The sequence below is a fragment of the Schistocerca gregaria genome, chromosome X (assembly GCF_023897955.1).
Source record: "Schistocerca gregaria isolate iqSchGreg1 chromosome X, iqSchGreg1.2, whole genome shotgun sequence".
NCBI lineage: Eukaryota > Metazoa > Arthropoda > Insecta > Orthoptera > Acrididae > Schistocerca > Schistocerca gregaria.
Genome location: NC_064931.1, coordinates 465,314,004 through 465,337,258, shown reverse-complemented (window position 1 = coordinate 465,337,258; position 23,255 = coordinate 465,314,004).

Genomic DNA, 23,255 nt, shown 5'->3' with positions numbered 1-23,255 from the left:
ATCAAAGCTGACCAATATGTCCTGCGGCTGGACCACTATGCCATCCAATCTGCTGATGAAATGTGTCGAATTCTTTATATAAGAGTCCGAACGGCCCACATGTGGTTTCAACAGCGTAGTCAAAAAACTTGGCTAACGAGTAGGTGGGCGAACCAATGGCACTTAGTATCGGTCTTAATGGCACACTTTCTTTATGAATTTTGGGCAATCCATAAAGCCTCGGCCAACCGAATTGCACAGACCTTTCTGTACACTCTCTTCAATGGAGGACTTTTTTATTAACCGCGACACAGTTCTGAGGACGTTGTTAGTGGGGTCCTTATTGAGCTTCCTATATGCTTGCGGATCCAATAGATCAGTAATTTTACTCTGGTAGTCGGCCACATCCATAACCACCGTTGTGCTTCCTTTGTCAGCTGGGAGAACCAAAATACTATCGTCGTCATTCAGGAGTTTTAAAGCTCTTCTCTCACCCACAGTTATATTACTTTTCGGCGGTTTTTTCCTGTAGGCAGTATCTATCTTATCCCTAGTGAGATAAACCTCTACATCCTTACATTTGTCCTCTAGCGATCACTGCTTAGCCATTTTGCACTTCTTGTCGATCTAATTTTTGAGACGTTTGTATTCCTTTTTGCCTGCTTCATTTACTGCATTTTTATATTTTCTCGTTTCATCAATTAAATTCAATATATCTTCTCTTACCCAAGGATTTCTACTAGCTCTCGTCTTTTTACCTACTTCATCCTCTGCTGCCTTCACTACTTCATCCCTCAGAGCTACCCATTCTTCTTCTACTGTATTTCTTTCCCCCATTTGTGACAATTGTTCCCTTATGCTCTCCCAGAAACACTGTACAACCGCTGGTTCTTTCAGTTTATTCAGGTCCCATCTCCTTAAATTCCCACCTTTTAAAACTGAAGAATCTGCAAAATAGGTGCAATGAGGGGGGTAAAGACACAGAATGTAAGATAATACTACCCTTCATTTGGTCAAATCTACACTGGTGTTCAAAATTAGAGAAAGACAGGTATTTAGCAAATTGATTTTTATTTTGTCACAAAAAAGTATAAACGGGTGACAGTAAAGTAGAAATAAAGCAAAAAATTCAGAACGTAAACAACTGCAATATGCATAACGATAGACAAATACGTTCTTCCTTTTTTCCAGCTAAACGGATTTGCACATACATTTCGACAACTACTTAATGTGCTCAGTATGTGGTGTGACCGCATGTGGCAGTAATACAGGCCTGACAATGACGGGGCGTGTTGCGAATGATGTCATCAGTCTCACGTTGAGGGAATAGAGCCCATTCTGGCGACACAGCTGGTAGCTGTCTTGGAGAGCAGGGGTGGATGCAGACGTGACGCAAGCCACGTCCCCAGTGCATCCCAGACATGCTCTACGGAATTCAAATTGGGAGGGCAAGCAGGCCACGTCATGCGTGCAATATCTTCAATTTCCAGTAAAACATCCACCACCCGTGCTCTATGTGAGCGAGCATTATCGCCCATCAATATAAAGTCTGAGCCCACAGCACCTCGCAACAACCGCAGATCAGGTCCAAGATCTCTTCACGATACTTGACAGCTGTTGAACCTAGACGATTCACCAGTATAATTTCATGAAAGGGAGTTCGAGCGGTAATATATAATCTCTCCCCACACTACTAGAGATCCTCCTCGATTCTGGTCTCTTGCCACAATGTTTTGGTCCCGAAATAGTGTTCCACGTTCCCTCCAGATGCGAATACATCGAGAATAACTCACCAGACCAAACCGAGACAGCCGAATTAAGTTAATAATTGGCTCCTTCTACCGACCCCCAGACTCCGATGATACAGTTGCGGAACAGTTCAGAGAAAGTTTGAGTCTCGTAACAAATAAATACCCCACTCATACGGTTATAGTTGGTGGGGACTTCAACCTACTCTCGGTATGTTGGCAAAAATACTTGTTCAAAACCGGTGGTAGGCAGAAAACTTCTTCCGAGATTGTCCTAAATGCTTTCTCCGAAAATTATTTCGAGCAGTTAGTCCACGAACCCACGCGAACTGTAAATGGTTGCGAAAACACACTTGACCTCATAGCCACAAACAATCCAGAGCTGATAGAGAGCATCATGACTGATACAGGGATTAGTGATCATAAGGTCGTTGTAGCTAGGCTCAATACCATTTCTTCCAAATCCATGAGAAACAAACGCAAAATAATTTTATTTTAAAAAAGCGGATAAAGTGTCACTAGAAGCCTTCCTAAAAGACAATTTCCATTCCTTCCGAACTGACTATGCGAATGTAGACGAGATGTGACTCAAATTCAAAGATATAGTAGCAACAGCAATTGAGATATTCATACCTCATAAATTGGTAACACATGGAACGGATCCCCCGTGGTACACAAAAAAGGTCCGAACGCTGTTGCAGAGGCAACGGAAAAAGCATGCGGAGTTTAGAAGAACGCGAAATCCCGAAGATGGGCTAAAATTTACAGACGCGCGAAATTTGGCACGTACTTCGATGCGAGATGCCTTTAATAGGTTCCACAACGAAACATTGTCTCGAAATTTGGTAGAAAATCCAACGAAATTCTGGTCGTATGTAAAGTACACAAGCGGCAAGACGGAGTCAATAGCTTCGCTGCGCAGTGCCGATGGTACTGTTATCGACGACTGTGCGCTAAAGCGGAGTTATTGAACGCAGTTTTCCGAAATTCCTTCACCAGGGAAGACGAATGGAATATTCCAGAATTTGAAACACGAACATGTGCTAGCATGAGTTTCTTAGAAGTAGATACCTTAGTGGTTGCGAAGCAACTCAAATCGCTTGATACGGGCAAGTCTTCAGGTCCAGATTGTATACCGATTAGGTTCCTTTCAGATTACGCTGATACTATAGCTCCCTACTTAGCACTCATATACAACCGCTCGCTCACCGGTAGATCTGTACCTACAGACTGGAAAATTGCGCAGGTCGCACCAGTGTTCAAGAAGGGTAGTAGGAGTAATCCATTTAACTACAGACCTATATCATTGACGTCGGTTTGCAGTAGGGTTTTGGAGCATATACTGTATTCAAATATTATGAATCACCTCGAAGGGAACGATCTATTGACACGTAATCAGCATGGCTTCAGAAACCATCGCTCTTGTGCAACGCAGCTAGCTCTTTATTCGCACGAAGTAATGGCCGCTATCGACAGGGGATCTCAAGTTGATTCCGTATTTCTAGATTTCCGGAAAGATTTTGACACCGTTCCTCACAAGCGACTTCTAATCAAGCTGCGGAGATATGGGGTATCGTCTCAGTTGTGCGACTGGATTCGTGATTTCCTGTCAGGAAGGTCGCAGTTCGTAGTAATAGACGGCAAATCATCGAGTAAAAGTGAAGTGATATCAGGTGTTCCCCAGGGAAGCGTCCTGGGACCTCTGCTGTTCCTGATCTATATAAATGACCTAGGTGACAATCTGAGCAGTTCTCTTAGATTGTTCGCAGATGATGCTGTAATTTACCGTCTAGTAAGGTCATCCGAAGACCAGTATCAGTTGCAAAGCGATTTAGAAAAGATTGCTGTATGGTGCGTCAGGTGTCAGTTGACGCTAAATAACGAAAAGTGTGAGATGATCCACGTGAGTTCCAAAAGAAATCCGTTGGAATTCGATTACTCGATAAATAGTACAATTCTCAAGGCTGTCAATTCAACTAAGTACCTGGTTGTTAAAATTACGACCAACTTCAGTTGGAAGGACCACATAGATAATATTGTCGGGAAGGCGAGCCAAAGGTTGCGTTTCATTGGCAGGACACTTAGAAGATGCAACAAGTCCACTAAAGAGACAGCTTACACTACACTCGTTCGTCCTCTGTTAGAATATTGCTGCGCGGTGTGGGATCCTTACCAGGTGGGATTGACGGAGGACATCGAAAGGGTGCAAAAAAGGGCAGCTCGTTTTGTATTATCACGTTATAGGGGAGAGAGTGTGGCAGATATGATACACGAGTTGGGATGGAAGTCATTACAGCATAGACGTTTTTCGTCGCGGAGAGACCTTTTTACGAAATTTCAGTCACCAACTTTCTCTTCCGAATGCGAAAATATTTTGTTGAGCCCAACCTACATAGGTAGGAATGATCATGAAAATAAAATAAGAGAAATCAGGGCTCGAACAGAAAGGTTTAGGTGTTCGTTTTTCCCGCTCGCTGTTCGGGAGTGGAATAGTAGAGAGATAGTATGATTGTGGTTCGATGAACCCTCTGCCAAGCACTTAAATGTGAATTGCAGAGTAGTCATGTAGATGTAGATCTGTGAAACAACCTTGGCCCACTGTTCCACCGTCCAGGTGGCATGTTGATGACTCCTCTCTAGATGGTCGCCTCTGTGAAGACGAATCAGAGGTAGACACAGCAGGTCTCTGGCAATAACGGCCACTCTGCCGAAGCCTTATGCACACCGTTTGCCGTAGCACTAAGGCGGTTCTGTCGTGCCCTTACAGCCGAATGACGGTCCTCTGTTCCGAAGTCACACTTGGTCGGCCGTGTCCTGGTAGTCGGGATACATTTTCGGTCTCTATAAACTGTCGCCACATCCGAGAAAGAACATCATCGTTGGCATGGTTGTCCGTTGACCGGAATTCCATTGTGCAGAACAATCTCGTACTCACATCTGGTTGACAGTTTGTACGATTATATCGCGAATTAGCCACAGGACATGGAAATAACGGTTTTTTTGTCTTAATTTTGGACACCAGTGTAGTTGGAATTTAGTAGAATTTGCTTTGAGCTTCTTCTGCAGATGTAACTTGCTACATTTGTCCTAATTTCGGACAGTGTTTTTGATCATGCATAAAACAGTGTTTGTGATCATGAATGACATAACACCTGACACAAGAATTCAGAGCCCGTGAATTTATCAGTGTAATTGGTAACGCGCCTCATGCCATAAGAACTCGCTAGGCTTGAGCTGTTGTGAACAAAAGCCACACGGTGTGGAGAGCATTTAGAACGAATCTTTGTGACTATAGTACCATGTAAGTTTATTTCCGCTTTTTCTGATACTACCTTCTTGTCGATTAATTTAGGTATTCTGTTGTCTGCAAGATTCTAAATAATTGCGCTGCAAAGCGTTTCCTCTTGGCAGGAAGTTCCACAAGTGATGTTGAATTTACAGTTCCGAGTCATGCCACTGACCTCGACGACGCCCGAGAGAAAATTTAAAATTAGCAGCTACTACACGAATCCGCTCTTTAAAAAAATCATCATGTTTGCTATTAACTTCCTAATAGGGCAGGTGTCGGGTCTCTTTTGCGGGAACAGTTTTCCATACAACAAAAATGCTGACACTACTAGCCAAGAAAAAAGAAAGAATGTGGTGAGTATCTTACGACTTTGTAGACGGTGAAGTTCTGCTCGAGCTGTATCCGGTATTCTTTCCATTCCTCCTCTTGTTTATCAACGGAGCGGAAGAGACGACACGGCACCTGGCCTCAGGGATCCTGCTCTTCTGTAGTAGAGCTTCCACGAGATTACATATTACTTGAAGAATAGATACAACCAATCTAGGAACACTGCAATAATAATGATAGTAATAACAATGCAAAATTCTACATATATAGAATCTTTCTTTTCCACCGAGCGGGATGGCACACTGGTTAGACACTGGACTCGCATTCGGGAGGACGACTGTTCAATCCCGCGTCCGGCCATCCTGATTTAGGTTTTCCGTGATTTCCCTAAATTATTCCAAGCAAATACCGGGATGGTTCCTCTGAAAGGGCACGGCCGACTACCTTCCCTAATCCGATGAGACCGACGACCTCTCTGTCTGGTCTCCTTCCCCAAACAACCAACCATCTTTCTTTTCCTAGCTGCTTCTAGAAATGAAAAATTTCGTTCATTTTCGCCGACGTGGAAAGAAATATTGATTTCTTCCGGATGCAGAAATGTCACAGATCTGGGTAGTCACTAATCACAAACTCGTCGTCATAAATGTCCCTTGCGTCCCCAGCGTAACCAAGTGGAGGAACATCAAACGCTGGAATAGCAGGAAGACGTTAAGGACTATGCGCAGCTTTTCCATTCCGTGATATGTTTTCTCCCGCATGCTACACGAATGCTGGCAGTAATAAAGTTGCCGTAATTCATATTTTGCCCACTATGTGCAGCAAAAACAATCCGAATATTCAATTTACCAAGGAAAAGGAGACAGGCAGAAGATTATATTTTCTTGAGCTACTAGTTTTCAAGAAATAAGGTGGTAGCTTGGGCCACACGGTTTACCCAAAACGCACCCACACAGACCGTTACCTACACCGGGATTCGAACCACCACTCACAACAAATGCGAGGCATCATACAAAAGTTGGCGGATAGAGCAAGGAAAACCTGCGAAACACAGCTGCTTGACGCAGAATTAAACATGTCACCAACGCATTGCTCAAGAATTGTTACATGTTTAGTGAGGTGAAAAGAGAGTTAAGACCACAGCGTAAAAACCGTAACGATGCTGAAACGCCGGGGAAATGTAATGCTTTCCTGCCATTCGTTAAGGACGTGACTGACCGCATAGGAACAATCCTGAAAAATCAGAACATCTCGGTAATCTACATACCCCCACGAAAGATACAAAATCACATAAAATCGCGAATAAAAAAGCAGGAATTTATAGGATTACGTGTAGTTGTGGTGAGGTGTACTTGGGTACTACAAAAAGAAATGTCAAAAAACGACTCGAAAAGCCCAAGGGAAATTGTAGGAGAGGGCAAATTGACAAATCAGCTTTTGTGGAACATGACCTACGATCAGGAACCACCACATTCATTTTGATAGCACTGAACTACTGGCAACCACAAGCTGCTGCCATGAAAGGCTATACAGAGCAGCCATACAGATTGCAAAACACCCCAGGAATTTCAATAGGATTGAGAAGGGCGTGAACTTGAATAATGTGTATGTGTGTGTGTGTGTGTGTGTGTGTGTGTGTGTCTGTGTGTGTGTGTGTGTTAGTGTGTGTGTTACTGGCGGTCCACAGCTCGAAGAAGGCTTTCTGAGGTATTCACCGTCAGTCACAATCGGTGTTGGCACTAACAAATCTCTCCACTTTCCTATCACCTTTTCATATGCTTCTTAAAAGACGACAAAATTTTATTTATATTTCAACCTTAAATTACTGTTATTATTAATAGTATTATTCTTTGTAAACTATTGTAGATAAAAGAAAATAAAAGAAAACTGAAAAAAGATGAAACCAGTGACGAATACTCTGGGATGTCAAGGAAGGCGGATGAATGCAGTGGTGCCGGCCACTGCAGCAGGGGCTGTGGATCTATGGCGTCTTTCGAGGCTCCACATCGATCTCCATCAGTGCCTCTTCCCAGGCATGAGCCTGTGCCAGGTTCAGGGAAGGCGATGACGGCTGGTGCAGCAAAGTCCTGTGAGGTGCAGCATGTGCGAACGGAACGTCCATAGCAGGATCACTCAGAAAAGCAAATGATTCTGATGCCACAGGTGCAGCCCAGAGAAATCTTGCACAGCGTAAAAGGATCTGCCCAAAACCCTTGTTTCGATGCCCTGCTCCCAGTGATGATCGTTACTCAACATCGAAGAGAAAACTTCGTGCTGAGGCTTAAGTATGGTGTGCCCAAGCAGAATGTAATACTCTGCAATGGGTGCACGCAAAGCATAAGCTAGCTGTTTTCGCATTACTGAAGGATATCTGCAGGTGATCTGCCACTCTTGACAGGGAGCATAATACAACAAAAGCGTAATGAGGGCCTATTGCTGGTAGTGGGAGCAGAGCAATTTATTCACCTGAGCGCAGGTTCCTACAAAATAATTAGCCTCCTCACTTATCGGCGGATGGAATATAGTAATAGTAACCAGCTCAAGACCACTAACTTGACAGAAATACCGAAAGTCTGATGAAATAAACTGAAGACTGCTGTCTGATAGTATAACCTTGAGCAGTCCTTTGATCCGAAAGACTGAGACGAGGTCCCCGCCATACTGACCATCATGTGGACTGTACGGGAATTACGAAATGCAGTTTGGTGAATACATCAACAGTGACTAGTTCCGGAGTAAATAGGATGAGTCTTCGCTATGAGCCACTTGGCCATGGCTACACAAAGGAACACTGTGGACGGGAGGATTGACGTACCCCACATGCTGTGCAGTGTGCAGTCAACAGTTCGATCTATGCCTCCATGTCAGGACATGTGTGTTGGCACTTAGCTAACTGTTTTGTCTATCTGGTGCCACTATGACAATGGTGGAACAAGTGGAACACTTCCTGGTGGAGGGACTGAGGAATAATAATCCGTTATTCTTCGTTATCCGCATGGACCACGATAACACGAAAGTGAACAGAGAGAGAGAGAATGCTTCTGCACTAAATATGAAAAATTAGAGCTTTGCGAACACCCTTTTTTCTGCGAGGCCATCCATCACTAATGTACCGTTACTGTAATAACACCCTGAGATCAGAGTCGATATCTGTCTCCCTAGCTATCATGGAAGGACATTAGTCTGTATAGGTACTGATAAAACTTTATCACACCATAGACAACAGGGAGGGCCTTTCTTCCGATAGATAAAAGCTGCATTTAACCTTGTTAAGAAGCTTTGCATCCCCCATGAATCATGGACCTTGACGTTGGTGGGGAGGCTTGCATGCCTCAACGATACAGAAAGCCATACCGCAGGTGCAACCACAACGGAGGGGTATCTGTTGAGAGGCCAGACAAACGTGTGGTTTCTGAAGAGGGGCAGCAGCTTTTCAGTAGTTGCAATGGCAACAGTCTGGATGATTGACTGATCTGGCCATGTAACACTAACAAAAATGGCCTTGCTGCTCTGGTACTGCGAACGGCTGAAAGCAAGGGGAAACTACAGCCGTAATTTTTCCCGAGGGCATGCAGCTTCACTGTATGATTAAATGATGGTGGCGTCCTCTTGGGTAAAATATTCCGGAGGTAAAATAGTCCCCCATTCGGATCTCCGGGCGGGAACTACTCAAGAGGACGTCGTTATCAGGAGAAAGAAAACTGGCGTTCTACGGATCGGAGCGTGGAATGTCAGATCCCTTAATCGGGCAGTTACGTTATAAAATTTAGAAACGGAAATAGATAGGTTAAAGTTAGATATAGTGGGAATTAGTGAAGTTCGATGGCAGGAGGAACAAGACTTTTGGTCAGGTGAATACACGATTATAAATACAAAATCAAATAGGGGTAGTGCAGGAGAAGGTTTAATAGTGAAAAAAATAGGAGTACGGGTAAGCTAATACAAACAGCATAGTGAACGCATAATTGTGGCCACGATACACGCGAAGCCCACGCCTACTACAGTAGTACAAGAAATTATTCAGGTAGTGAAGGGAGACGAAAATTTAATAGTCATGGGTGACTGGAATGCAAGAGTAGGAAAAGGGAGATAGGGAAACATAGTAGCTGAATATGGATTGGGGCAAAGAAATGAAAGAGGAAGCCGCCTGGTAGCATTTTGCGCAGAGTATAACTTAATCATAGCTAACACTTGGTTCAAGAATCATGAAAGAAGGTTGTATACATGGAAGAACCCTGGAGATACTAAAAGGTATAAGATAGATTAGATAATGGTAGGACAGAGATTTAGGAACCAGGTTTTAAATTGTAAGACATTTCCAGTGGCAGACGTGGAGTCTGATCACTGTCTATTGGTTATGACCTGTAGATTAAAACAGAAGAAACCGCAAAAAGGTGGGAATTTAAGGAGATAGGACCTGGATAAACTGAAACAACCAGAGTTTGTACAGAGTTTCAGGGAGAGCATAAGGGAACAATTGACAGGACTGGGGAAAGAAATACAGTAGTAGAAGAATGGGTAGCTCTGAGGGATGAAATAGAGACGGCAGCAGAGGATCACATAGGTAAAAAGACGAGGGCTAGTAGAAATCCTTGGGTAACGGAAGAAATATTGAATTTAATTGATGAAAGGAGAAAACATAAAAATTCAGTAAATGAAGCAGGCAAAAAGGAATACAAAAGTCTCAAAAATGAGATCGACAGGAAGTGCAAAATGGCTAAGCAGGGACGACTAGAGGACAAATGTAAGGATGTAGAGGTTTATCTCACTAGGGGTAAGATAGATACTGCCTACAGGAAAATTAAAGAGACCTTTGGATATAAGAGAACCACTTGTATGAACATCAAGAGCTCAGATGGAAACCAAGTTCTAAGCAAAGAAGAGAAAGCAGAAAGGTGGAAGGAGTATATAGAGGGGCCATACTAGGGCGATGTACTTGATGACAGTATTATGGAAATGGAAGAGGATGTAGATGAATATGAAATGGGAGATATGATACTGCGTGAAGAGTTTCACAGAGCACTGAAAGACCCAAGCCGAAACAACGCCCCCGGAGTAGACAACATACAACTACTGATAGCCTTGGGAGAGCGAGTCCTGACAAAACTCTACCATCTGGTGAGCAAGATGTATGAGACAGGCGAAATACCCTCAGACTTCAAGAAGAATATAATAATTCCAATCCCAAAGGAAGCAGGTGTTGAAAGATGTGAAAATTACCGAACTATCAGTTTAATAAGTCACAGCTGCAAAACACCAACGCGAATTCTTTACAGACGAATGGAAAAACTGATAGAAGCCGACCTCAGTTTGGATTCCTTAGAAATGTAGGAACACGTGAGGCAATACTGACCCTACGACTTACCTTAGAAGAAAGTTAAGGAAAGGCAAACCTACATTTCTAGCATTTGTAGACTTAGAGAAATCTTTTGACAATGTTGGCTGGAGTACTCTCTTTTAAATTCTGAAGGTAGCAGCGGTAAAATACAGGGAGCGAAAGGCTATTTACAATTTGTACAGAAACCAGATGGCAGTTATAAGAGTAGAGGGTTATGAAAGGGAAGAAGTGCTTGGGAAGGGAGTGAGACTGGGTTGTAGCCTATCCCCGATGTTATTCACTCCATATATTGAGCAAGCAATAAAGGAAACAAAAGAAAAGTTCGGAGTAGGTATTCAAATCCATGGAGAAGAAATAAAAACTTTGAGGTTCGCCGATGACACTGTAATTCTGTCAGAGACAGCAAAGGACTTGGAGGAGCAGTTGAACGGAATGGACAGTGTCTTGAAAGGAGGGTATAAGATGAACATCAACAAATGCAAAACGAGGATAATGGAATGTAGTCGAATTAAGTCGGGTGATGGCTAGGGAATTAGATTAGGAAATGAGACTCGTCAAGTAGTAAAGGAGTTTTGCTATTTGGTGACCCAAATAACTGATGATGGTCGAAGTAGGGAGGATATAAAATGTAGACTGGCAATGGCAAGGAAAGCGTTTGTGAAGAAGAAAAATTTGTTAACATCGAGTATAGATTTAAATGTCAGGAAGTCGTTTCTGAAAATATTTGTATGGAGTGTAGTCGTTTACGGAAGTGAAACGTGGACGATAAATAGTTAAGATAAAAGGTGAATAGAAGCTTACGAAATGTGGTGCTACAGAAGAATGCTGAAGATTAGATGGGTAGACCACATAACTAATGAGGAGGTATTGAATAGAATTGGGGAGAAGAGGAGCTTGTGGCACAACTTGACTAGAAGAAGGGATCGGTTGGTAGGACATGTTCTGAGACATCGAGGGATCACCAATTTAGTATTGGAGGCTGCAGTAGGTACTGGGAGATGACGAAACTTGCACAGGATAGAGTAGCAGGGAGATCTGCATCAAACAAGTCTTAGGACTAAAGAACACAACAACAACACGAAGCTTTGAGGGAAAACCAGTAGTTCTCTCTGTAGATCTTGTTGTGTGGGAGAGCAGGGCTTTTATGTGTATGAAGATGCTTCAACAGAGAGAATGCCTGGCTTATTGAGATCTTAATGACAGAAACATCTATCACTAAACAAGGCATCTTTGAAGTGATGAGAACCCTTTTCACAATCCTGAGAACAAATAAACGGCACGTGTTTCTGGCGTAGCTGGTGCATTGGTGCTACAGTTTGCGCTGTGTATGTTATGAACATATTGTAATAAGCTATCTTACACATTGCTGCTGTAGTTCTATAACAGTGAGAGGGTAGGAGAGATGCACAACAGCAGACAAGCAGGAGAATGCCTTGATCGTTGATAACATGTCTGATAATCTATTTCCGTCTGAAACAAGCAACACTTACCTCTGTTAAGCTTAAGATGTTCCAGCAAGCGTTGGAATATCACTGGAGGCGACGTAAAGTTGAAAAGTAATCTTTAAACTGAAACAACCCCACGTGGGTGATTATGAAATTGAAGTACTAATGACAGGCTATATAACAAGGATTGCAGGTAAGAATTTCGTACGTCAGTCTTTCAAATGAATCAGTCAGCACCTAATTTATCCATAAGTTAATGAGGTCAGGAAAGTAGAAATGGGTCTTCCAACAACTGTAGATAAACAGTGGACCTAAAATCTGCACAAAGATGCAACCTGCCTGACGGCTTTATTATAATAAGAATCTGTGAGATCCACTGATTTGCACAAACAGGAGTTATCACCCTTCTTTCTCTTGTAACCGTGACGGGAACGGTCGTGGGGCTGCCAAGAACGAATCGCGGTAGTGCCAAACGAGAGCAGCCCGCGAAGAACAAACGAACGGGAAAGGACGGACATGAGGAACGACGGACGGCCGAACGAGACCTTACGACGACAACACGCAAGAAGCAACGGGGTGACAAGAGACAACCAAACGAATCCTCAATGTCTGCTGGTAACGAAAACAAAGTACTATAAGCGCCAGACTCCTCAAATTTCAGACTGCCTAGCTAAGCCTTGTTTTTTTCTTTATTGAGTTTCGAGTACGCCAGAAGGGGGCGGGCTGACAGCAGCTTAGTATGCCGCTCTTCATCCTACGGAATTTGTTTTAAAAAGATGGAGATACTAAATAAAAAAACAGGCCATGAAATCGGAGATATAAATTGTAACATGGCGGAAACATCTTGGAACATTAAACATAGAACAAAGGGATGATGGTGCTAATAAAATACATATGAAGCAGACAGGTAAAATAATAGACAGACAATTAAAAATCACGTCGACAGTCAGGTTTCTGTTCGCAAGAGACATAAAATTCACACGCAGCGACAGCATGATTTCTGTTGAAAGACGAACAGCACTGAACATTCACTTGAACACTGCACTAAAAAGTTGGCAAATACGACATACCACAGCCGAGGGCAGGTGGGGGGAACCTGAACAGATGATGGGAAAAAAGGGGGAAGGAGAGGAGAAACAGAGGGGGGGAAAGGGGGAAAGGAGCTGATGGAGGACGAGGACCCATAGGAGGGGGGGGGGGGGGGTTGTTGTTGAGCAGATGCCACAGGGAGTGGGGAAAGGCAGAGGAGGGGAATACAAAAGGACTTAGGGGGGGGGAGAAGGGAGGTAGGGAGAGGTTAGGCGGGGAGAAAGGATGGAAGGGGGGAAGAGGGAGCCCAGGGAAAGGACAGAGGGAAGGAGGGGTGTGAGGATCAGAATTGATAGAAGGGATAAATGGAGGGAGAGAGGGCATCATTGGGGACAGGGAGTTGACAGAAGTCATTTTGGGAAAGGAGATGAAGCGTGTAGAGATGGAGGGTCGGGGTGACACAACAGTGAAGGCGTGGCAGAGGGCGGGGACGGGATAGGAGAGAAGCAGCCAGGGGGTGATGGGGATCAAAGCGGCAGGAGGTGTAGAGCATTCAGATATGTTCGAGGAATAGGAGCAGATGGGGGAAAGGAATGAGGTCATAGAGGATTCGCATGGGGGACGGGAGGCATATACGAAGGCGAGATGGAGTGCATTACGCTCAAGGGTCTAGAGGGACTTATAGAATTTGGGGGCTGCTGATATCCATGTGGGACTGGCATAACAGAGGATGGGATGAATTAAGGATTTGTACGTGTGGAGGATGGCGGAGGGGTGCAACCCCCATGTCCAGCGAGAGGTGGTTGTGGGCATTGGATTGGATGGAGTAGAGGTGAGGGAACCAAGTGAGGTGTCGGTCAATGGTGAGGCCAAGGTAGGTGAGGGTGGGGGAGAGGCGGACAGGATGGGAGCAGATGGTAAGGGAGAAGTCCAGGAGCCAGAAGGAGCGACTGGTACGACCTACAATGATTCGCTGCGTCTCGGAAGGATTGATTTTCGGGAGCCACTGGCTACACCACGTGGCAAAATGGTTAAGGTGATTCTGGTGAATGCGTTGGGACCATTGGAGGGTTGGAGCCAGGGTAAGGAATGCAGTGTCGTCGGCATACTGCAAGAGGTGTACTGGAGGGAGGGCTAGCTCAGCTTTTTTTATCTTTATTGATTTTCAATTCCCCCAAAGGGGGCGAGCTGGCAGCAGCTTAGTAGGCTGCTCTACAGCCTACTGACCTTTCTTGAAAAAAGGAAGAAGAAAGAGCCAAGAAAAAAGGTGATAAAACGGTGACTTAAAGTGTAAAATGCGGAAAGTTAAAACAGAAAGTAAAAGGGGTTGGTAATGGTGATAAAATACACAGGAATCATACAAGTAACATAGTAGACACACAATTAAAAAACACGGCGACAGTTTGGTTTCTGTTCACAAGAGATAAAAAATCACACCCAGCGACAGTATGATGGCTGTATGCTACACTTCCTAAAAGACACAACACGAAACACTCACTTTAAAAACACTAACTGTAAAACACTGCAGGAAAATCGCGGCACAAATATGACACTCCCGAGCCAAAGCCAGATGGGGGGGGGGGACCTGGAGGAGGGGGAAAAATAAGGAGGGAGGAGAGGAAAAAACGAAAAGGGGGTGAGCCAAGGAGGGAGAAGACTCATAAGGGGGGGGGGGGGGAGAGGAGCTGGGCAGACGCTAGTGGGAATCAGAAGAGCCATAGGAGGGAAATGAAAAGGACTTGGGGGAGAGAAGGGGACAGAGAGATGGGAGGTGGGGGAAAAAGGAGGATGGAAGGGGGGAGAGGGAGCCTGGGAAAAGGACAGAGGAAGGGAGGGGGAGGGACGATCAGAGTTGATAGGAGGGATAAATGGAGGGAGAGAGGGCATCATCTGGGAGGGGGAGTTGATGGAAGCCACCTTGGGAAAGGTGCTGAAGGGTGTAGAGATGAAGGGTAGGGGGGACACAACAGTGAAGACGTGGCAGGGGGTGGGGCCTAGCTCAGCGAGAGGCACGGGCTTTATACAGGACAAGGTACGCCGCTATTGGCTGCTGGGACCACATTCTCCACCGTGGCGCCCTCACGTTATACACGAGCTACGGCATATGGCGGGACGGCTGTGGAGACCTCTAGTGGTAATCGAGATCCATGCCATCTGGCGAGGATTCAAAACCCACTGCGCTCGGTACCAGACTGTCTTGCAATTGTTGCAGTTCCGTCGCCATTAACAAACTATCGAACTATGAACAACACACTATTCGAACACCGGTCTTGTTTCTGTAAACATTTCAGTTTAATATCTGCCACAATGATGACATTAAGATTGCCGTGAATGCATGAGAGGCAACTATCACGTGCTTTTCAGACTTAATCAAATCGTTTGACACTGTCCACTTCGACATTTTGTTGACAAACCTAGTAGCCTAAATATCACGCTTAGCGTAGTGGTCGCGCTCATACCTCACATCACGCCAGCAATGCATTACATCTGTCACCATGAAGTCGCAGTGGAGCAGATAGTATGTTGTCGCCCAGAGTTTGGCATTATGTCTTCTACTCCTTTCGTTGTACGTAAATGATATGTCATCACGTTTCGCGGGCAAGTGCTCTACCACCTGAGCTACCGAAGCACGACTCACGCCCGGTACTCACAGCTTTACTTCTGCCAGTATCCGTCTCCTACCTTCCAAACTTTACAGAAGCTCTCCTGCGAACCTTGCAGAACTAGCACTCCTGAAAGAAAGGAAACATCCCGCAGGCTGTGGCTAAGCCATGTCTCCGCAATTTCCTTTCTTTCAGGAGTGCTAGTTCTGCAAGGTTCGCAGGAGAGCTTCTGTAAGGTTTGGAAGGTAGGAGACGGATACTGGCAGAAGTAAAGCTATGAGTACCGGCCGTGAGTCGTGCTTCGGTAGCTCAGGTGGTAGAGCACTTGCCCGCGAAAGGCAAAAGTCCCGAATTCGAGTCTCGGTCAGGCACATAGTTTTAATCTGCCAGGAAGTTTCATATCAGCGCACACTCCGCTGCAGAGTGAAAATCTCATTATGGATATGTCATCAGTTTCATCGTACTACAAAAACTACATGTATGCTCATGTCCTTTCGTTATATCTGAGTGCAAAACCAATAAACTTGAAGTCAGCTGTCGAGAACCTCAATACCGACCTTTGAGCGCTGTTATAATGTGCGCAAAATATACGGTTAACACTCATCCTATCCGAAACCCAAACGGTAATGGCCGGACATTCTCGGCTCGCTAGCCCTAAAAATCGGGAAAGTCTATCATATTTACCCTAAGTTTGATCAATAACAAATTCACCCCTTCAGCAAAGAGTCTAGGGGTAAAGGCAGATGAACATCTAAAATGGACTGCCCGCCGGTGTGGTCGAGCGGTTCTAGGCGCTTTAGTATGGAACCGCGCGACCACTACGGTCGCAGGTTCGGATCCAGTCTCGGGCATGGATGTGTGTGATGTCCTTAGGTTAGTTAGATTTAAGTAGTTCTAAGATGTAGGGGACTGATGACCTCAGATGTTAAGTCCCATAGTCCTCAGAGTCATTTAAAATGGACTGAGCACGTAAATGGGCTGTGCAAGAAGGCTTCAGCATATCTCCATGCTCACAAAAATTTTAAAAGCCATTCCGTCATGGCCTGAAAAAGAAATTTGTACAAGCACTCAGACTTCGAATTATTGATTACAATTATGTTAATCTGCAAGGGCTTTCTTAGGAAGGCTCACAGCTGCAGGAACTGGTTACGTTGTTGATGATCGAGTCTTTGATCATTATTCACCATCATATGCACCGCTATCCTCACTGTATACAGAAAACAGCATTGAATTCCCTATCCCTTATTTTCTCCACTATTTTACCAACTTACACTGTCCTCATATCTGTCCTCAGCCTTAACTGTCTTATCTGAACGACATGGCAGAAACATCAGTTTCTATCAGCAACAAATTCCATCAGTCCCACTCCACAGTTCAGCCACTTTCTTGAAGTGCATCTCAGTTGCAAGAACCCGAGTCTGGAATAGCCGCTGCATTATATTAGAGAACTGTCTGAAGACAGTTAATGACATGCCTATTAATGCAAGAATAAGGTTTATAACTGTCATTGTACCCATTTGCTATCTTTGTAAATCCTACCTTCAAATCAGGTCTTCCTCTTCTCTTGGCTGGTGCATCCTCCATAAATTTGCTTTCATCATAATTTGCTATATCAGAAAGCATATATTTTGTAAACCTATAACGTATTTTTATTTCTGTCACTATAATTATTGTAGTTAATGTCATAATAATAATAATAATAATAATAATAATTATTATTATTATTATTATTATTATTATTACTATTATTATCATTACTAATATTAATGCCATCAGCCGCAGTAGTAAAAGTACTGCTAGTATTAACTTTATTAGTTGATAGTAAGTATTATTTATTCACATTGCCATTTCAGACACTCAAATAATTTTAACATCATATCTTAGGAAATGGTGATGTTAAAAACGTACTCCATGTGCGAACCTCTGGTCCGATGTAACAGAGAACCTAATGGAGCTAATCAGATCTGGTTAAACATATAAAAAAAAAAACACTGCCAAATAAACGGGCTGAATCCGGCAAAATCTAAATTGTGCACGGTGTTTCAATGCAATGCATACCTCGAAATTATTTGCTGTTCATAGTCCCTCCTGAAACAAACTGGGTTATTTCTCACATAACTTCGTGATACCGACAGGGGGAATAAGAAAGCTAACCTACAGGACGTTATTTTGTACACCGCCAGAAATATTCTAACTCTCCAGTGAACACAACACTGTGAAGGACACTGTTTCAGTTGTATCAGAAAATGTCACCCGGAGGTTCCAACCGCCTAGTACTGAAATGCCATTAGTATTATACACCTAAAGTGTAGTCTGCGACTTGTAAAGTTTACGACTAGCCAAGAACTCAAAGCTCAGGAGCATAACTGAAGCGCCAGTATCCAACTGCCGGCTAACACTGTGATTAGCAACCTAGAAATGTACAAAAGGCCTGTTTGACTGTCTTTCTGCTGATTAGTTTCAAGTTTATGCAAAAGCACAAGCTGTAGAGGGCCTTGCTTTCCACAGAAAACCACTTTGTTTCTCAGCAACGACACTCAATACGTTCATGCTTGCTGAACCACAAAGAACAGGATTTAACGGCGAGAGCTGGGGCTGACACGTACTGGAACCGCACATGGTTTGCCGTGCTACGTTCGGTGGCTCACAAATCGACGGGTACCACCACATTCAACATCAGAAATAGCCAGAGCCTTCGAATCGACCTCTGTACTTTAAGGAGTGTCATGATGCTCTATGATTTTAATCATTTGTTCTAAGCTGGAGTTCAGCAACATTCGAATGTCTGTTTCAATTCCTACGTAGAAAACATTTGGCCTAATGGAATCTCGTAACATAGCCAAGACTTTCCTGAAGTACACTTGAATTTACGGTACCTCATCTGGCCCCTAAGTTCTTCTTTCAACTGTCTACGCAAAAAGGTGCGGTTTCTTCCGCATATGGAAAGACTTGAACCTAGGAGCTGCCACATGTATTTTCACTTCAGAAAAATAATCGAGTCAGTGTCCCCCGAACGACAAATCAAAAATGCTTGGAAATCACTCTATACACATCGACACAGCTGAGAGAAAATGTGGTATTCGATCCTAACCTGTATTATGCACAGCAAAGTGTGCCTTACGTTATGCACGTTATTTTGCCTTTCGGCCGTTGTCAGACTTACCGGTTAGTAACATATTGTGCATGTTGCTTGACTTTTAAATGACTTTTCCTAGCAATGTTGAGGAGTTCTTGTAGTGTGCTACTACTGCTGCATCTTTACCTGTTCTTACCAACATATACATTTTCTCATTCCTTTCACAAATTACTTTAATCCCTCCAGTCATCCACAGTTTTTTACATGGTTGTTCAATGTCCTTTCTGATTAGCATATGCCCTAAGTTGTTTTCAAATAATGACGTGAATTTATCTTGTAACAGATTTAATTTTATGTCAGTATTTGGTTCATTAGGCAACAGACTTGCCCCAGTGGATACACCATTTGCCGTCCGATCACCGAAGTTAAGAGCTGTCGGACGTGGCCGGCACTTGGATGGGTGACCATTCGGGCCGCCATGCACTGTTGCCATTTTCCAGGGTGCACTCAGCCTCGTGATGCATGTTGAGGAGCTACTCGACCGAATACTAGCGGCTCAGGTCAAAGAAAACCATCGTAATGACCAGGACAGCGGTGTGCTGACCACACGCCCCTCCTCTGCACATCCTCAGTGAGCACGACACGGCGGTCGGATGGCCCCAATGGGCCTCTTGTGGCCTGAAGACGGAGCGCTTAAATTTGGTTCATTACAAATTTCATCTCAAGTCATCTCTTGTAAGCTATTCTTAAAAGCTTTTTTTCTACAGTCATTAAACATACAAACTGATTTTCGCTGAGAAGTGTAAATACCTTAAGGCACTATCTTTTTTACCCGACATACCTGTGCACCGTTATCAGACACAGCATTTGTTACTGGGTTAACGGTTATCTCATTGCTCTGAGCTTCATCAAAGATAATATTATAGTTTAGGGTCCCACTATCAATATCCATGCATATAGGAAACTTAATTACTGATATTAGATTTTACGATATTGTCACTTGGAAGAAAGTTTAATTAGATGAATGACGAACACTAATCTCACTTACCGAAGGCTTATTCAACACTTGCACATACAAGGGTGCGGAGCGAACTGCCTCAGGCAAGAACACAACCTTCTTTCGATCAATACTTGAGTATTACTCTTCAATCTGGGACTAGTACCAAACTGGACTGGTAGAGGGAATAGAAATGAGCCAAAAGAGATCACCGTGTATCGTCACCGATTCACCTGGTAAGATCGATAGCTTCTCGTATAAGCTCACCCAGCTCCAGTTACAGATTCGACAAGAGAGGTTTTGTGCCTCACTGTGTGGTTAACTGTTCAAATTCCGAGAGCGTACGATCCTAGAAGGCTCAAAAAGTATGCTGATTCGTCCCACATATATATCGCGAAAACGCCATGTAGATAAATTCAAAGATTCGAGGAGTACCAACAATCAGCCTCCCGAGCACGGTTCACTAACATAACAGGAGGAGGGGGGGGGAGAGGAGTGGGGGGAGGACTGGACAAGTACACACTACAGGGTGTTACAAAAATGTACGGCCAAACTTTCAGGAAACATTTCTCACGCACAAAGAAAGAAAATATGTTATGTGCACATGTGTCCGGAAACGCTTACTTTCCATGTTAGAGCTCATTTTATTACTTCTCTTCAAATTACATTAATCATGGAATGTAAACACACGGCAACAGAAAGTACCAGCGTGACTTCAAACACTTTGTTACAGGAAATGTTCTAAATGTCCTCCGTTGGCGAGGATACACGCATTCACCCTCTGTCGCATGGAATCCCTGATGCGCTGATGCAGCCCTGGAGAATGGCGTATTGTATCACAGTCGTCCACTATACGAGCACTAAGAGTCTCAACATTTGGTACCGAGGTTGCGTAGACAAGAGCTTTCAAATGCCACAGTAAATGAAAGTCAGGAGGGTTGAGGTCAGGAGAGCGTGGAGGCCATGGAATTGGTCCGCCTCTACCAATCCATATGTCACCGAATCTGTTGTTGAGAAGCGTACGAACCCTTCGATTGAAATGTCTAGGAGCTCCATCGTGCATGAACCACATGTTGTGTCGTACTTGTAAAGGTACATCTTCTAACAGCACAGGTAGAGCATCCCGTATGAAATCATGATAACATGCTCCATTGAGCGTAGGTGGAAGAAACTAAATTGAGCTCTGACATGGAAATCACGCGTTTCCGGACACATGTCCACATAACATCCTTTCTTTATTTGTGTGTGAGGGATGTTTCCTGAAAGTTTGGCCTTACCTTTTTGTAATACCCTGTAGTATAAGATGGAGCGCAGAGTGCAGATGTAGACGTAGACGTAACTTACCTGGCAAATGAAATCCACTTCTCATTTCTTCACGCAAGGTCACCTGCTTCCATTCACTTCTTCGACTGCTGTTTCAAAAATCGCGTGAAATAGAGGACTTACCCACAATAACAGTTTGGTGCAAAACTTAGTGCAAAACTTCCTCTGCATCACATTGAGCTCTACAACCACAACCAACGTCGGAGTGTTATGTTAGTGACAGGACTGCTGAATGAGATACTGGTGTGAACAGCTCTCTGCCTATTACAGGTACTATGACCTCCAAAGGGTGAATGTAACATAAGCCCTTTTAATTTTCATCGTTATTCTGGAATTATGACTGACATCCAGTTTTTAATAAATGGCTCTGAGCACTATGGGACTTAACATCTGAGGTCATCAGTCCCCTAGCACTTAGAACTACGTAAGCCTAACTAACCTATGGACATCACACACATGATTGTGTGATAAGAAGAAATGAATACAAAATCACTACTGAGAGGGTGTATGAATACAGTAAGTATAAACATGGTTCTCCATCCATATTAATTTCGACGTAGATGATATCAAAGTGAAATAGAAAATCTGGAAGTAAATGGGGTGTACTCATACCCTTCAGAAGCTCAATCTTAGGAAGGAACCCGTAAGCTCACTGTATGATATGTTGTTCAAATGTCCTGGTGTCACCTGTGAAACAGAAATGTGTGCAGTCTCTTCCCCTTTCGCCCAATGACGTGAAGTTACTTCCTGACAAACATCTTACAGAATTAGGCATCTACGTTTCGCGCTACGGGCATAAATAATTTTAATGAACATGAAGACACACACCAGACTTACGAATGGAATTTGTCTTGGCAGTGGTTTTTGTTTATGTGTTACTCATTGAAACTTACGTAAATAAGCAGTAAAACCATACACAGTTTCTAATGTAGGTCGTGTTGAGTTCACCATACGGCGATTACACAAATTCGCAGTTTATTCTTAACATGCAGTTTTTAAGTTTGCTCTTTTGGCTTTTAGTGCCTCATATCGAGATTGAGATTTATTTTAAAAATCCTCATGAAGGAAGTACTGCAGCTTATGACATTCCATCATAACCAAAGTCTTATTAAAATCGTTTAGGATATATAATGGAATAAAGACTTTCAATGATATTATTTCCTAGGACAAGGCTCACCAAGAAAGTAGAGCAGAACCAGGAAGGAGCGCGCGAGCCCCATGACGACGTGTCGAGTCGGTGAGCTGTAAGCGAACTTCCTGACAGCAACCAGTGGACTGAGTCACTGAGCGACAATTGATGTTTAATCCGCCCTCCAGTGGAGAAGTGCACGCCCACGCAGCCCCAGCCCGAATCAGTAATTACCACTACCCTTGCACCCTTCATCAGTGTCAAAGGAAGTTCGTTAATTACGTACCCGGATCTGGGTGTAAAAGAAAATTTTGGAACGAAATGTTTACGCAGCAAAGATTAAAAGATGAAAGTACGCATTTTTGTACTTTTCCGGCAGAGAAAGTACCAGTATCGTGTTAGATATACTGAAGACCGACAACACACTGCCCAGCAAGAGACTAAACGTTGCCTGGTGGCCTTGCGGGCATGTGACGTCGCTAGGAAGGCATACAAACGGAGCAGAGAAAAATGGAGAACCATTTTAAATACGACATAGGCCGCAAATGAGGAAATTCATTTTATAAAGGACGTAGAAAAAGTAAAGATTGTTACGGCCTAGTGCCCAGGAATGAGCATTTAAGGAAACAATGAAAGTAGTCTGTTGTTCGCGTACAACTGTCTTGAACATGAATATCAAGTGGTTGATGGACGGTGAAACGACGAGTAGGCGATTATATGCTGGACGTCCACGTCCCCCCGTAGAAAGTGGAATTCAGAGCACTGCCTGCTCTGTAAAACAAGAACAGTGATGATGTGAGGCAGATCTGGCGATAGAGTACAGTTTACAGTAAAGAACAAGTGATCAAAGCAAATCGCCACGCTCACCTTGTTGAACATAGAGCTCTGCAGCAGACAATCTCTACCCGTTCCTATGTTGGTCCTGTTGTGGGACACGATTGCTCTGAGCACTTGATCATCGAGACGTGACCGTGT